This window comes from Ischnura elegans, chromosome 11 (assembly GCF_921293095.1).
Source record: "Ischnura elegans chromosome 11, ioIscEleg1.1, whole genome shotgun sequence".
NCBI lineage: Eukaryota > Metazoa > Arthropoda > Insecta > Odonata > Coenagrionidae > Ischnura > Ischnura elegans.
The window spans coordinates 84,998,222-85,012,650 of NC_060256.1; positions in this window are offsets into that span (position 1 = coordinate 84,998,222).

The following is a 14,429-nucleotide window of genomic DNA, read 5'->3' on the forward strand; positions in this document are numbered from 1 at the left end:
CGAAGAGTTGAAGTACTAAATATTGTAAATCATTTTTTACAAAGATTTATTGAGTATTCTTACTATAGGTAATGTTTTCTCTTAGTTCGAAGTTTCTTTATTAATCATGCTTATTTTTGTCACAAACTTCCGTCGTTACTGGCATAAATATGGTTGTGGTAAATAATGTTGCGTTTACGCAACGATGGGAATTCTCTGGTAGACCAGAGGGCTTTTCTCAAAGTATAACGAAGCTCGTCAGTATGGCTTTTAATCGACAACTTAGTCTTTTGGAGGCAGTTTAGCTGCATTTTTGGCACTCAAAGGTTGTGAGTTAACAAAGTAAAAGGTTAATGGCATCTTGAATTTCAAAATGGCCATCGGTACGAATTTTACATTGAACACTGGTACTTCGTGGGGTCAAACTTGCGCGCGCACGTGGAACCGATACAGGGCTTTTCATTCCCATGTCGTTGAGTGAAAGGATTACTTAGTAGACGTTAAATTCAGCTTCAGATGCATTCAGTTTCAGAGATGGTAGAATGAGAGGGTGAGAAACGTATTAGTTGAAGCAGGATTCTGATGGAAGGTGGAGTGTTCCTCTGTTCACTCAATGTAATTTTCTCCGTGCAATCCTGAGTTACCTATTTTTTCTTTTATCGCTTAGGTGATGTAAGGCTAATAATCTAGCTTCAGTTGGATTCGTATCAGTTAGATAGTCCTCTGAAATGCATCTTTATCTCTCATCCAGTAATCATATCATTAATACCGCAGTAGTTTTTGCTCGGCGTTTTGCAAAATGATTCATCCAGGGGTTTCATTCAGATTTAAATGTGAAGAAAATTTTACCTGTTATTTCTACGCCTCAGACGTATACTTTAGAAGAACCGTCAACAAGGTACCTGAAGCATATAAATTAACAGGAAAGGTGATGTATAATATTTTCTAAACTTTGGAACTACAATGGGGATTACATCTTCTCAGTATTTCAAATATGGATGATTGCAGTAGGCAATTCAAGGCAAATCACAGTTTACTCAAGTAGTATTTAAAGAAAAATCGTCCAGTTAACGCGCACGCCCAGGCAAAAGATGCAGAGAACAAACAGGTTCATCTAAATGTGAAAAAATAGAATCTTCATCCGTAGTAGTCCCGAATTTCTGCGTGAAAAAAGTAATAGAAACACTTATTACTCAGTATGGAGGCCACTCACCAATCTGTCACTTATTTCTAAGTCGAAAATTACTTGAAATAATTTTGAGCTACTCAAATAACTACGATGAGGAGATAAATAACCATGCATTTACTCAGAGTAAGGCAGATTAAAAAAATATAATTGGAATCCTAATGTTGTCGGGGTATCATATATTACCGCGCACTAAGTTGTACTGGACAAGCTGAGAGGAGATGTCTGTCGCAATCGTGAGGCAATGTATGACGCGGATTCGGTTTGATGAATTACCTAAATAAATATCGACAGCTCTTCGATAATTCTCAACTACACAAAGTGATAAATTTTTGAAAGTCGGATCTATTCTCAACAGACTGAACGAAAATTCCATTCAGTTAGGAATTTTCCTAACAAATGGTTCCATATTTCAGTTGGCACTCAGCTAAAATGTTATTCGTTGGGAACAATTCAGACTAGGTTATACATTGTGGTGTCTGGTCTCTTCTACAGGCTATTTTTATCAATATTTGCCATATGTAGAGGCGGAACTTGAAAGTGATATTTCGTGAAAGGTGTTCACGAAGATTCCCGAGGAAAATAGAAATATCATCAACGATTACAATCAGGGAATGGGAGGGGTAGATTTACTCGATAATTATGCTGCATGTTACCATATCCAGATTTAGGGCAAAAAACCTCTATTCCGAAAAGGGGTTGATAGTCCAAAGGTGATTCCGTAGTGATTTTCGCCAAAGTCACGGGCAAAGCAATTCCTTTGTTAGAATTTCGGTCTGAGATCGTAAAATTTTACTGAGGCAAGTAATCGTTCCCAATACAATGCTGATGAATATGCTGATTTGGCATAAAAATCGGTGCCCGCTGGCGGGACACATTAGGAAAAATGACATACCAAGAGAGGCCCGTGAAGGGAGAATTGGGCATTTCATCAGCAAGCATACTTATAACTCCCGGCAAAGATGTCGAGTGTGCAAATCAAAGATAAGCTATGTTGTGAAAAGTGCTACGTTTAATTCCACGCTGAATATTATTGAACATTACATCAGAAAAGACGATGAAAAATAAAATGCGCAACCTAAGTTTTAAAAAGTTATTTTTTGTTTTTAATTACCGGGGTTTTCCCAGCGTTGCGTAAACGCAACATTATGTAAATCATATATTATGATGAATATAATATTTTTTTCTGAAAATAAATCTTAATTAGGCCAAAATAAACCGTAAAATACGAAATAACCTAAGATGAAAGCCCTATATGCAGTCTGGGGAATAATGGGTTAACATAGTTATGGAAGATCTATCTGAAAGGAGATATATCCCAGTATCTTGATCTAAGAGGAGGCTATGAATAGAAAGGTTGTGAAAATATGAAGCTCTTTCTTCGAATTATGAGTCAAAAAATTCCCTTCTTGAAGTATAACACGAGAGCATGAAAAATGAAATGAGCATGTAAAAAGTGGAGGCACTTTACGTTTCAAAACATGTCGATAACTAATTTTTTTACTGAACTGACATCTTCGTTTTATGTGACATGAATGACCATTGTTAATTGTTATCTAATCCTAGTTTGGTGACAGGAATTTCAGTTTGAGCAGTTTTGCAGGGTATGCGAAATATTTTCTTTCCCCCGATGCGTTTATAATGGGTTCAAAAATTCCCTCAAATGAATCTAGAGAGCTGGGAAAGTATGAGCAATAAATCTCGCGCAGAGGAAACATTTCTAGCTACTTCTATTTCCGTGTCTTGGTGCAAATGCTTTTCTCGTGTAACGAAAGACTGTGAACCCGTAATTCAATATACAAAGGCATTCTGCTGTTGTAGTTCAAGTTTTTTCCTAATGGGCCGGTAGTCGAGGGAGCCGCCAAGTTTTTTCTTCCACGTGGATAAAGTTCGAGTTGCTCTCGGTTTTCCAGCATGGAGATTTATCTGAAATTGGAGTTGGCTTAAATTTCAGCAAAATAGCATTCCATGATTATCTTGAAATAAGTAATTATTGCGAATTTGAATATGGTTTGTCACGGAAAAGCTGTTTGCGCGATCTATCTTCGAGATAATTATAAAATAAATAAGGCGTTAACCATGTTAATGCCTTGAGATATATTTGATCGATAACTGTGGAATTGCTATATTTCTTAATTGATACATTTAGACTAATGTAAATATTATTTATTTAAAATAAATACTTAATTTTACTACAGGACTTTTTAAAATAGTCGAAGCTGTGAAAGTGTATGCCTCTAAAACTACCTCTGTGAGGTATTTCTTCATAAAAATGATACATTATTTCATCTGTTACATCTTTTCAAGGCGTGCTATTGCGCGAAAAGTCAAACTTCTTCAGCGAACACATGATGCCTGCTGTAAGAGTGATGGGCGTGTTAAATCGTATTCGAAGACGCGTCATCTTTCGTTTTGCAACTTTTGTTGTACCAGTCGCTTGTTTCAACTTTGAGGAAATAATTTTATCCACGGCAATATTGCTAATGCTGCATGCGACTCTGGTGTTTTCCTTCATTTTTATGAGGTGCTGAGACAAGCGTTTTACCCTTGAATTCACCGTCCAGGAAACATTGATCACGTCATTTTGGTCGTAAGAGTACGTCCTGGAGGGGGGGAAACATATTTTTTCCGTATTCTCACTTGTTTTAAACATATTACGTCAAGAATCTAATTTTTTATATAGTTTTTACGCAAATTTAAAATTATGCTCTGATAATTGTGTTTCATGGAGTTTAGACCGAACAGTCGGACTCTTCGCGATAGGCATATTTAATTTCAATTACTTATAAAGGTTTCATTTCCATTCCGGCTTTTTTCATTTTAAATTTAATCATCATTGAGAAAACCAGCGTTTCATAGAAATGAATTGCAAGCAGATAAAAAAACTGATTCTCCAGTAAAGCATGTAATAAATTTTAGTTTATCACTACTTACTTCCATTACACTGTTCCAGGCACATAAGAGGAACTCAAAGCTAGTTCCTTAGTTGCAAATATTAAGATGATATTATTTAGCATTTTAATTTCCAGTCACAAATGTTGTTTTCCCTTTTGTAGACCTGAAAACTACACATCATATTCATATACATATGCATATAACACACATATATTTTTACAACATTTTACAGCATACATATATTTCACATATAAACATATATTCTACATTTGTCCGAAATACTTCGAACCTAGTTTCCTCATTTTTAAAACAAAGTACTTAATGTACATTTAAACTTATCATTACACTACCGTTCCAAACAAATCATTATACCCTTAAAACAGTACTTTAAATGAATTAACATAAAACGAATGTTTTATAACATATTTGTTACATGATATCATAATACTTTGTGAAGAGTCTTTATTTGGAAAATTTAATTAATATGCATTTTATTTTTCGTTATGTTAATGTATATTTGGATTTAATTTTTCTCATTTTGCTTCTTGCCAAAAATACGCATTGCTTTTGCCGTTAAGCAGCATATCCCTAGAATATTATGCACATTTTTTCATTAATTTCATTCGTTAATACATTTTAATGCCTTGGATCGTAGAGCACACGCAGAATGACATGATCTGAAATTTTGATAAATGTGACAGATTCCTTTTTTATTTATGGAAATCGCATTGTTAGGTCTCCGCTAAATTCTTTATTTTTATTTTCGGCTTTATTTTCCCCCCATTACCACCAGATGGAAGAGTGGGTGATAGTCTCACTTGATGGCGTGCGTCGCGTCTCGCGAGCAACAGATAATCCATTACTTGTCGCTTTAGTGCGAGGCGCCATCAGCGCCATGCGTCTTACCTACACCCCCCCGGCCCCTTCCACCCCGTGCGTCTTCCCCCCCTCCCCTTCGACTTCCCTCATCCACATGGGAGTATCAGACCAATCTGCATATCTTACGGAACTCCGCGGCGGCGCAAGATGAGCTCACAGGGTGGCGCGCTCGGTTTTTTTTTCTCGGCGAGAAAGGATGAGATGAAGGGGCGCTCACACTTTTCCCCCGCCCCCACCGCCACTCACCTTCATTTCCTCGATACAGACTTTGGTGGCGCTTCCTGTGCCCCCCCCCCCCAACCTCTTCCCATCTACTCAACGCAACTATATGTGGGAAAAAAAGGTCGGCTGGCGGTGGTGGCGACGCCAACGGCGAACTCGGAATCTTCAGAAGAGAGTGGGTAGATATCTCCGTACTTCAGGGTGAAACATGTGGATTGATGAGGTCTGTATTTATCAGTGATGTGATGTGTCGAATTAAAAGTAATCGTATTAGTGTCGACGAAAACACCTCGTGATCGTTAGCAGTAATTCGATTGCTATTTTGGTACTTATTGCTTCTTCGGTAATGTTTAGGTACTTGCAATTGATCCCTGAATAAATAGTTATTTTTACTTGTAATGTACTCCAAAGATCGTGCGAGTAATCGATACATTTTAGCAATAAAATGAAAACTCGAATCGGAAGGCAGTTCCAGCTACTTAAGTGCATCCAAAGGTGTGAATGTTAGGTTGTGCATTTTTTTTAAGGCTTAACTGCCTTAATTAACCATTTCCATTGTTATTTAATGCAACAGCACCAAATATTAGTGAAAATACTGGTTTGCACACCAGCGCTCCCTGTTAGGGAAAGTAATGGAATCGACTGCGTCACGTTTCGGAGTAATAATAGAATATATTGTTGTCGTAACCGATATACAAAACAATGCTTTTTCAAAGGGTAACTTCTAATTTTAACTTATTAAGAATTTGAAAACGTAATTTTAATGAGCACATTTATATTTTTCAATACTTTACTTACCAATCTTTGTACTTATGTAGTAATTCATCGTCAGATGCGATGAGTGAAAAATATCTATTCCACGTACTTTCAAATGTATTATTTTCCTAATATTTTTTTTTGTGCGGGATTATTTATTTTTCCTGAGATTAGATCCATAAAATGAAGCTGCTATGGTGAAATCCGCATCACCAAGTCTAATGAAATTTAGAGAAACAAAACTCGTGGCATATTTTCAGCTTTGTACGAGCAGTACGTGCATTAAATAGTGGTAATAGTTTTTAGTGATATAGTGAAAATGTGGTAAACATTTGATGCTACATTTATTATTCTACCAGAGAGGGCAAATGTCTTATCTCTTTCCTTATGTAGAGTCGAAAAACAGTTTTTGGAATAGTGATTTCATATTTTTGGGTTTCTTTATGTACTTAGATCAAAGAAACTCTACTCGGATTCTCCGATTAAGTTTTCTAAATACTGCATTTTGATATAAGACTCATATGTTGTTATAAGAGGAGATGAAATGATACATTTGAAGCTACTCACCGTAAAGTTTTCCAAACATTAAAAAAAGTGACTATCTGCTCTATTCTTGAAGCCCTAGTTGGCTAAAGAAAACCTGACCCAGTGGAGAGCGCGCAAAAGAATTTCCACTATTTATTTATGCCATTTTAAGAATCTTTTGTGTCTCATAATGGTCAATATTTTATTTTTCATTTTTAAGGATGCTCGATTGTTTCTTTTCTTTACATGCTTGATGCACGAATTTATAATTGAGATGTTGGGTACGGGAATACTAACACGTTTGGAACTATGAGACGAATTCCCACTATTTATTTATGACGTTTTAAGATTATCTTTTGTCACATAGATGTCAATAAGGGTTGCCCGATTTTTTTTTCCTTTATCTTTGCGTGCGCAAATTAATACGATGCCTTGTGATTGTGGTTGAAAGCTGTCGTGAATCATTCCTTTTTTTACCTTGATTTGCTCATCACGGTTCCAACGCGGGGAAATAGGGCAAGCACGTGCGAATATTATGGCCCCTCGGTCATTCTATATGAGTTGCGAAACGGTCGCGTAAACTGCGCCGATATCAGGATGGACCCGTTAGCGACCGCTTCGGCCTCTTTTTTTTCCTACTTGTCGTCGTTGCCCTGGGAACGAAAGCGTGTGCCGCAAGCTTTGATCCAAAAATCAACAAGTGATCGAACGGGCATGAAACGTTCGATATCTCGCAAACAGTTTGCGGAAACCTCTCGGTGCGTCCATAGCAGAACGGCCAGAATGACCTGTGGACCCCATGAATTCTTCAGTGACACCATATTAGTGCCCGAATCTTTCATAAAGCGCTGACCGTTAGCTCCTCTGTATCTTCACCGGTTTTGTGCCCTCGGGGGTATAAATCGTATGTGGACTATCTTCCCCGCGATATTGGCTCACTCGATCTAACTGGTCTATTCATCTATTCAATTCCTCCCCTCCTACACAAGGTCTATCTATTCGCCAGGCAAACCTCCCTCCCATGCTATCCATATATGGGCCCGGTCTCGCATTTCCAAGCCGTATTTGCCTTCTCATTACGCGTCAGTTATGACTGCTCTGGTCGTTCGCCAGGTCTCTCACTGGTTGCGTGGCAACGAATACATTTCGAGGTGAACTGCGTGCGGAAATCAAGTCGGCGGATATTGACTAGCCCTTGAAATATTCGCTGTGTCTCGTATCGCAGGACAAATCTCTCCTAGCTATTGGCATGTCGCGATGCGTAATTTTGCACGAATCTCCTGCTCAGATTTGAGTGAAAGCTAGTTATTTCCCAGGCGGCTTAATCACTTTAAAGTTTTCAGATTCTGTGTAGCTCTATGACGTTGCTAGACTCCTATTTCCATGTGCAATGTGTGGAGGAAATCTACCCAAGTGCAAAGTGCAAATGTAGAAGGCTTACGGTCGTGGAACTTCCACTATTTTGTTTGAAAAAACCTTGCCTTTTTTCAATTACATCATTTACACAAAATATAACTACCCGAGCTGTAATAATTTAAGATTTATTCAACAATAAGGCCGAAGTTTTCGGGGGAAAACTCATTTATGCGTTATTTTATTCCAAACTGTGTTTTCTGTCTACTTATAATTGCAGTTTTTCTTCTATTTTTATAGAATGTGAATACGCGAATAATGGGTGACATTATTTCTAGGATCGAGGACAATTGAAAAAATATCTCGAAAAAGAGAAAGAAATGGCCATTTAATGTCTTTTCCATAACATCTAAATAAAAATTTATTAATAAAACTGCACCCATCAACATTTTAAAGCGATTAAAATTTGCATTAAGATAGCGCCGACGCATAGTCATCCTGAGGAAAAATTTGATGGTACACTGTCAAAATGTCTGCCTTGGTATTCATTCGATTTAAAATATAAATTATTTTATAAATTTAATGCAGAAAGCATTTCAAATATAATTCTGAATATATCACATGTTGCCCCAAATAAGGTGATTTTAGCGCTTGCATTAACCTTGTAGACCCAACTTAACTGATGACATGGGAGTTTCGTGCCAGATAATTAATCAACGCTAAATTTTTACCCTTCTGAATTTCTTCACGTGGTCGTAAGTATGCGTTCTTACCTAAGAACTATAATCTGATACATTATAAAGTATTATTTATTCATTGTTTATTTAATTGTGAAGTGAAATTATTTACATAGTCCTACTAAATACAAATAAAAAAATGTATCTCTTCTTAAATTTGAATTAATTTTGCGTGGCCGCCTTGGAGCCTTCTTAATTCTCAATTTGGAGGGGTCATCGTATAATGCGTGGGCTATAAACCATTTCCTCAGTGAAAGTTTCCATTCGGAGTTTCCACGTGTCTGGAAGATGGATGGCCTCAGGGAATGCGTAATTTGGAAACGTAAATTCTCGCAGCTAGACGCATTACTGTTGCGGGTATTTCAAGCGTGACGTGTTAAATTATGTAGTTGAGGCATAAAGACCTTATTTTACCTCATCGCATTGAGATATTGGGTCTATATTATATTTAAATTATATTATAAGTCGTACTTCATGGCGACTTTTAGAAAAAAAAAATTCAGGGTCGATAGAAATTTTTAAGTGTGCATCCAATGTGCTCAGCATTTATTGGATCATTAACTAGAATGCATTTTTTTGGTGAGTTACTTTCTTTTAGCAAGTACTTTTACCTCTCATAATTCTCCAGTGAAAACTTATATCTGTGCAAACCATTGTGAAGGAACGTGCTATTATACATCCCTTCAAATAAAATATTTTTTACAAGTTTATTTGATTATCCTCATCTTACTTAACAGCGAATCAAGGATTTTTTTACACAAACTACTTTTGGCTTAGTATTGTAATATATCATTGTATTTTTGCGAATATAATTTCATTATTTATATTTTGACCGGAAAATGGGCTGCTGGACGACATTATTTTAAAATTCATTAATTTAGTTCTCCCTATATTTGGACATTAACTGTTGTAACTTTACTTTAAGCGTGTCAAATGCAACTGATAAGCTTAATAGGCGTTTAATCCATATTCCATAGTTAATGTACATTGACATATAATAAGTAATGTATGAATAAATTAATATAAATCACTGTGCGAAATTCATGAGCTTTATAATTAAGGTATATTGAAAATATACCGATTTATTCGAAGGTATTTCTTTTAGCAATACGGCGAACCAGGTACTTCATTCCAAGAATCATGGATATTCTCATCTTGAGAAACGTCTTCCCATTTTCCCAGATTTATCGCAGTTTTGAGAACTTTTGTTCCCATTTTGCAGAGGGAGAGGGATGTGCCCGATATTGTTCTAAGGGATCGAGGCGTGGGATGCTCTCTTTATATTCCTGTTCGGGTCGTTTGACGGGAACTCCGAAACCGTGCGGAGGGTGTTTTCAGCGGAAATTTCTACCAGGAGCACCCATTGTGCCTGCAGTAAGTTTCCGAGAGAGTGCGGAGGTTGGAGTTCCTCTTCCTTCTGCCATTGAGTCTCCTCCCAGCGACGTACTAAATCCACCCCGTGGCACCTGCAAGAGTGTGAGGGAGACGTGGCTCTGATTGTTCCCGTGGACGATTCGAACGACTTCGCCGTTTCTAAATCTCGAGTCAATCGGCGCCTTCGCAAATTGATCTTCGATCGAACTACAGCGGCCTCGGAACTCGGCACAAGTTCGCCCCGTGGAGGAAACGAGGCGTCTGTGTGGATAGCGTGTGTTCGTATGTGGGCGACCGGTAAATATACCTTCCTCAATTTGCTCCGTAGTCAAGTGACCGTTTAAGACTTGTAACGAGTTTAAATGCGTTCTTTTGACTCGATTTTTCCGTCGCGGGTGCGATTATAAATTTTGCTTGAATTTGCCGATGCCTGTTCATTATTGGCATTTGGTGAATAAGTTCGTGAAAATTAGCATTGAATACGTACATGATAAATATTCTTTTCTTCAGTGAAAGTACGCATAGTTACAAAATTAACGACGCAGATAATATATTTTTCTTTTGTTATCTTATTTTGGTCATTGTTGACGTTTGCCTAAAAAAGGCAGTAAAACATAAAAAGCCGTATTTTTTACGTATTAAGTATCCAAATTCTTTCATAGTCTTCGCCGACTTGTTTTCTTGCGACGGTACTTATGTTTTTATAGGCCGTTTTGCAAGTGTAAAGCAAATGGTATTCCTTGAATTGTTTTATATAATTAACCTTTTCTAATTCTCGGGTCAATCGCTGCCTTTACAAATTGAACTTCGATCGGCCTCCATGGAGACGCGGCTTCGGAACTCGACACGAATTTGCCCCGCACTTGAACAAAGTCTCTGTCTGTGTCTGCATGTGGATCTGTCTGTAAATCTGTGTGTTTGTATGTGCTCGAACGGTAAATTTCTCTTCCTAAATTTTCTCAGTAAGGGAGTGGACCCGCATGTCGTGTTTAGTGCAGTGTTCCCACTTGTCCTGTCACGCCTTGAATATGCATATGGGATCTGGTGTAGAAAGAATTAATCCGTGAAATTAATAAAATACGAAGGAAAGCTGAGCAATTCGTCAAAAAGTGCTACCGGCGCACAGAAAACGTTACACAGATGTATAACGAATTATGCTGGGAGCCGTTAGACTCTCTGAGGGTGAGCGCTAAGCTTAGATTTCTTGAGCAATTAAGGATAGATTACTTTCAGAGCGACAAGGAGAACATCACATTAGAGCCCCACTATATTTTCAGATCTCATAGGAATGAGAAATTAAGGATATGCATATTTTGCCGTTCTTTTAGGTATGGGAATTCGTTCAACCCTTGAAAAATAAGAGACTTCAGAAAATGCTTGGCTAAACCTCGTATGCGGTTTGAATTTTTATTTGTTTACGGCAGGTGTCCCAATACCCAACGCAATACGCCTATTGAGTCGGCCAGAGGAGTAGGTAGTATGTTAGAGAAAAAGAGTTATAAGGGTGATGCCCGCAATAAGGTTAAAAAAATGAAACTCATTCTTCTTTTTCTTCTCTTCTGATCACATTTTGATTTAAAAAAAGTCTTACACTAAGTGCAGTGAAGTTTGGGAATTTTTTCAATTTTTCACTATCACCATATGTTATTCCCTTATCGATATATTTTCAAGTATGGGATGTCACAAAAGACTATCTTATCGCAATGCCGTAAAAGGCGAATTTGAATATTTGCTGCTGAAATATGACGTTAGGTAAACTTAAAATTCATAATGAAATGCTGGACCTTATAGGTGTCTTTGGCAGATCATGGGAGTTTGGCTGGAGTGGAAAGAGTTCTTCTAAATCAGTTCAAATCTAGTTTGGGTTTTGAAGAAATATATCTATTGATAGACCCCAAGTGTGGGGTTGATAATTCAGTTGCATTGTGCTGTTATAAATGTTACGAACTTTTTTGAAATGTCGACTGTTAACAGATATAATCCAATTAAAAACTGTAGGAAATTTTTATTTCACTATGTTGCTTTGAAGTTTCGTGATACAAAAACTTTGAACCATAAGACTTCTTGGATGGATTCTTATTGGCTGTGCGTGTGAGTTTGAGACTGGTGTGGTGGGAAGTCCTTTCTCAAAGAGAGTCGATCTGTGGCGGATCCAGGATAGGGACAGTGGGGGGGGGGCTTAGATTACGATTCTATCTGGTGTAAATTGAATACCCAAGGGGGGCTCCAGCCCCTCTCTGGATCTACCTCCGGATTGTAATACACCAGAAGTATGTAAAGTAGACCCTAAGTTTAGAGCATATTTGTGTTTCAATTGGTTAAAGAAGGTAAATATGTAGGAAGATATAACTAAACTCTTTTGTGGTAGCCCCCAAATACTTCAATTTTAGCTAGTGTGTGTTTGACCCAATGAGCCAACTCGCCCTCTCCCTCGCAATTAGCCCTCCCTCGTATATCCGCCACTGGATTCGACTATAGGGTTTTGTTTTAATCTTCTCCTTTAATCCCTACGCATTTTTTAAAGTATTGAATACGTCAGTTTTAGAAAATATATTAACGTTGGGACTAATAATTTGTCTCTATTGTACTCCGTCCTTACTTTGAAGCGTGGATTGTCAACACATATAATCCCATCAAACATTTTTTTATACATTTTTATCCGAGTACTTGGCGTCGAAAAATTTATGATATGAAAATATCATAAAGCTTTGACCCGGATAGGTCTGTTTGGCATATTAATGTTCTTCTTATCTGTGTGCATTTTTTATTTCTGAATGTTGAACGAGTCAACTTGAACAGATAATTTAACATCAGGATTGAGTAATCGGTTGTATTGTACTACTAGATATTTCCTGCACTCTATTCGAAATATTGACTGTTAACAGATATCATCCCATCCTACATTTTTATTTGATTATTTTGCGTCGAAATTTCATGATATGAAAACTTTAAATCGTGAAACTCTGGACCAGATGGCTCTTGTTGGCAGAGCGTGTGAGTTTGACTGGAGTGGTGGGAAGAGTCCTATCTCAGATAGAGAGAGAGAGAGAGAGAGAGAGAGAGAAACGTTGTAAAATCTTGCTTTCGGCTTGTCTTCGCATCGGTGGGAGGAGGAGGACGGTTGGAGGGGATAAGGGGTCCGCCAGGGGGTGGGTCGAAAAACTTTTCCGGTCCATTTGAGTTGAAGGAGAATTTCAAGTGTTCGGAGGAGGAGGAAGTCAGCTTCGGAAAGCGTACGAGTAGATTCGGTGGTTTTCTTCGTCTGAAGCGGCTCCAACTGACTGCTCTTTTCTCCTCACCAGGAGCCGTTCATAAAAGGCCACCCTGCCCCATTCCCTTTACTGCTTGTGCTCGCAACGAATCTTCCCCTCTGTCGCCCGCCTATTGCCCCCTGGCCTTGCTCCTCACACTCTGAGAAAATGCCACCCCAGGAAAAGCTCACCTCGGGAGCAGGAAAGGGCTTTGGGACTCACCCCCTCCCCCTCAACCCATACTCTAGCGAGTTCACTTATGCATATTTATACTGCGCACAGTGTAACGGAGAAGTTAGGGTCAATGGTTCAGTGAGGAAGGAAAGAATTTTTTTTAAATTTTTCATCCCCATTTATTTCTCGGATACGGGGGCGTTTCTTATCCTGTTCCTATTCCGTGAGTGTGTGTGGGAGAGTGTAAGTTTGCGTCGGTCGCGAAATTGGCACTCTGAAGTGTTTCCGGGTTGGAAGTGGCAGGTTTTTGGTAGGGGCATTCAAAATTTGTCCCCCCCCCATTTCCTTCTAAAGCGTGCTCCAAAATGAATTGGTTGATCCATGGAGTTTAAAAATCCTGAAATCATTTCCGACTTCGGCATAAATCAAGCTACTTATTTCTTACTTCTCTTCACATATCTATTTAATAATTTTTGGTTTCAATGTTCCGTTTTCCGCAAACGTTTTATTATATATTTATAACTGTCATTATTTTTTATGTGAATTATTCTTTAATCTTGTTTTGCTATCGTCTGCGTAAGCAATCTTTTCCATTCAGAACAAATTATATTGCCATCATTTGGCGAATGAGGAGTCTGAAAAGTTGAGACGATCATGAACAAGTTCACTCTAAATAGAAGCGGTGTAACTTGATCGATAGATTTCATTGGATTAGAAGAGTGAATATTTAACTAAAACGATGTCAGTAGTCAGAAACAATGAAATGCATACATATTATCGAAAGATCTCTTGTGCCAATTTTGCTATTGATGTTCTCTGTGATTTGAGAAATAAAGTTTAGATTTGGTTAATTGAACCTATTCACGCCAGGTAAGGTGTTGCCTAGATGGCGTAACTCTTTTGTTTAATCACTGCACTCCTTTTTCTGCGAGGCACTTCAAACAGACTTGGTCTTTATACCACAAAAATTATTCAATGCGAAATCACATCTTGAATTCAAGCCTGTTAGGTAGATAAGGACCTCCTCTTTATATTATCTTTTAACTTCTGTTAGCATTCCCCCATGTATATCTTGTGTGCATCGCGATTCTGTAAACC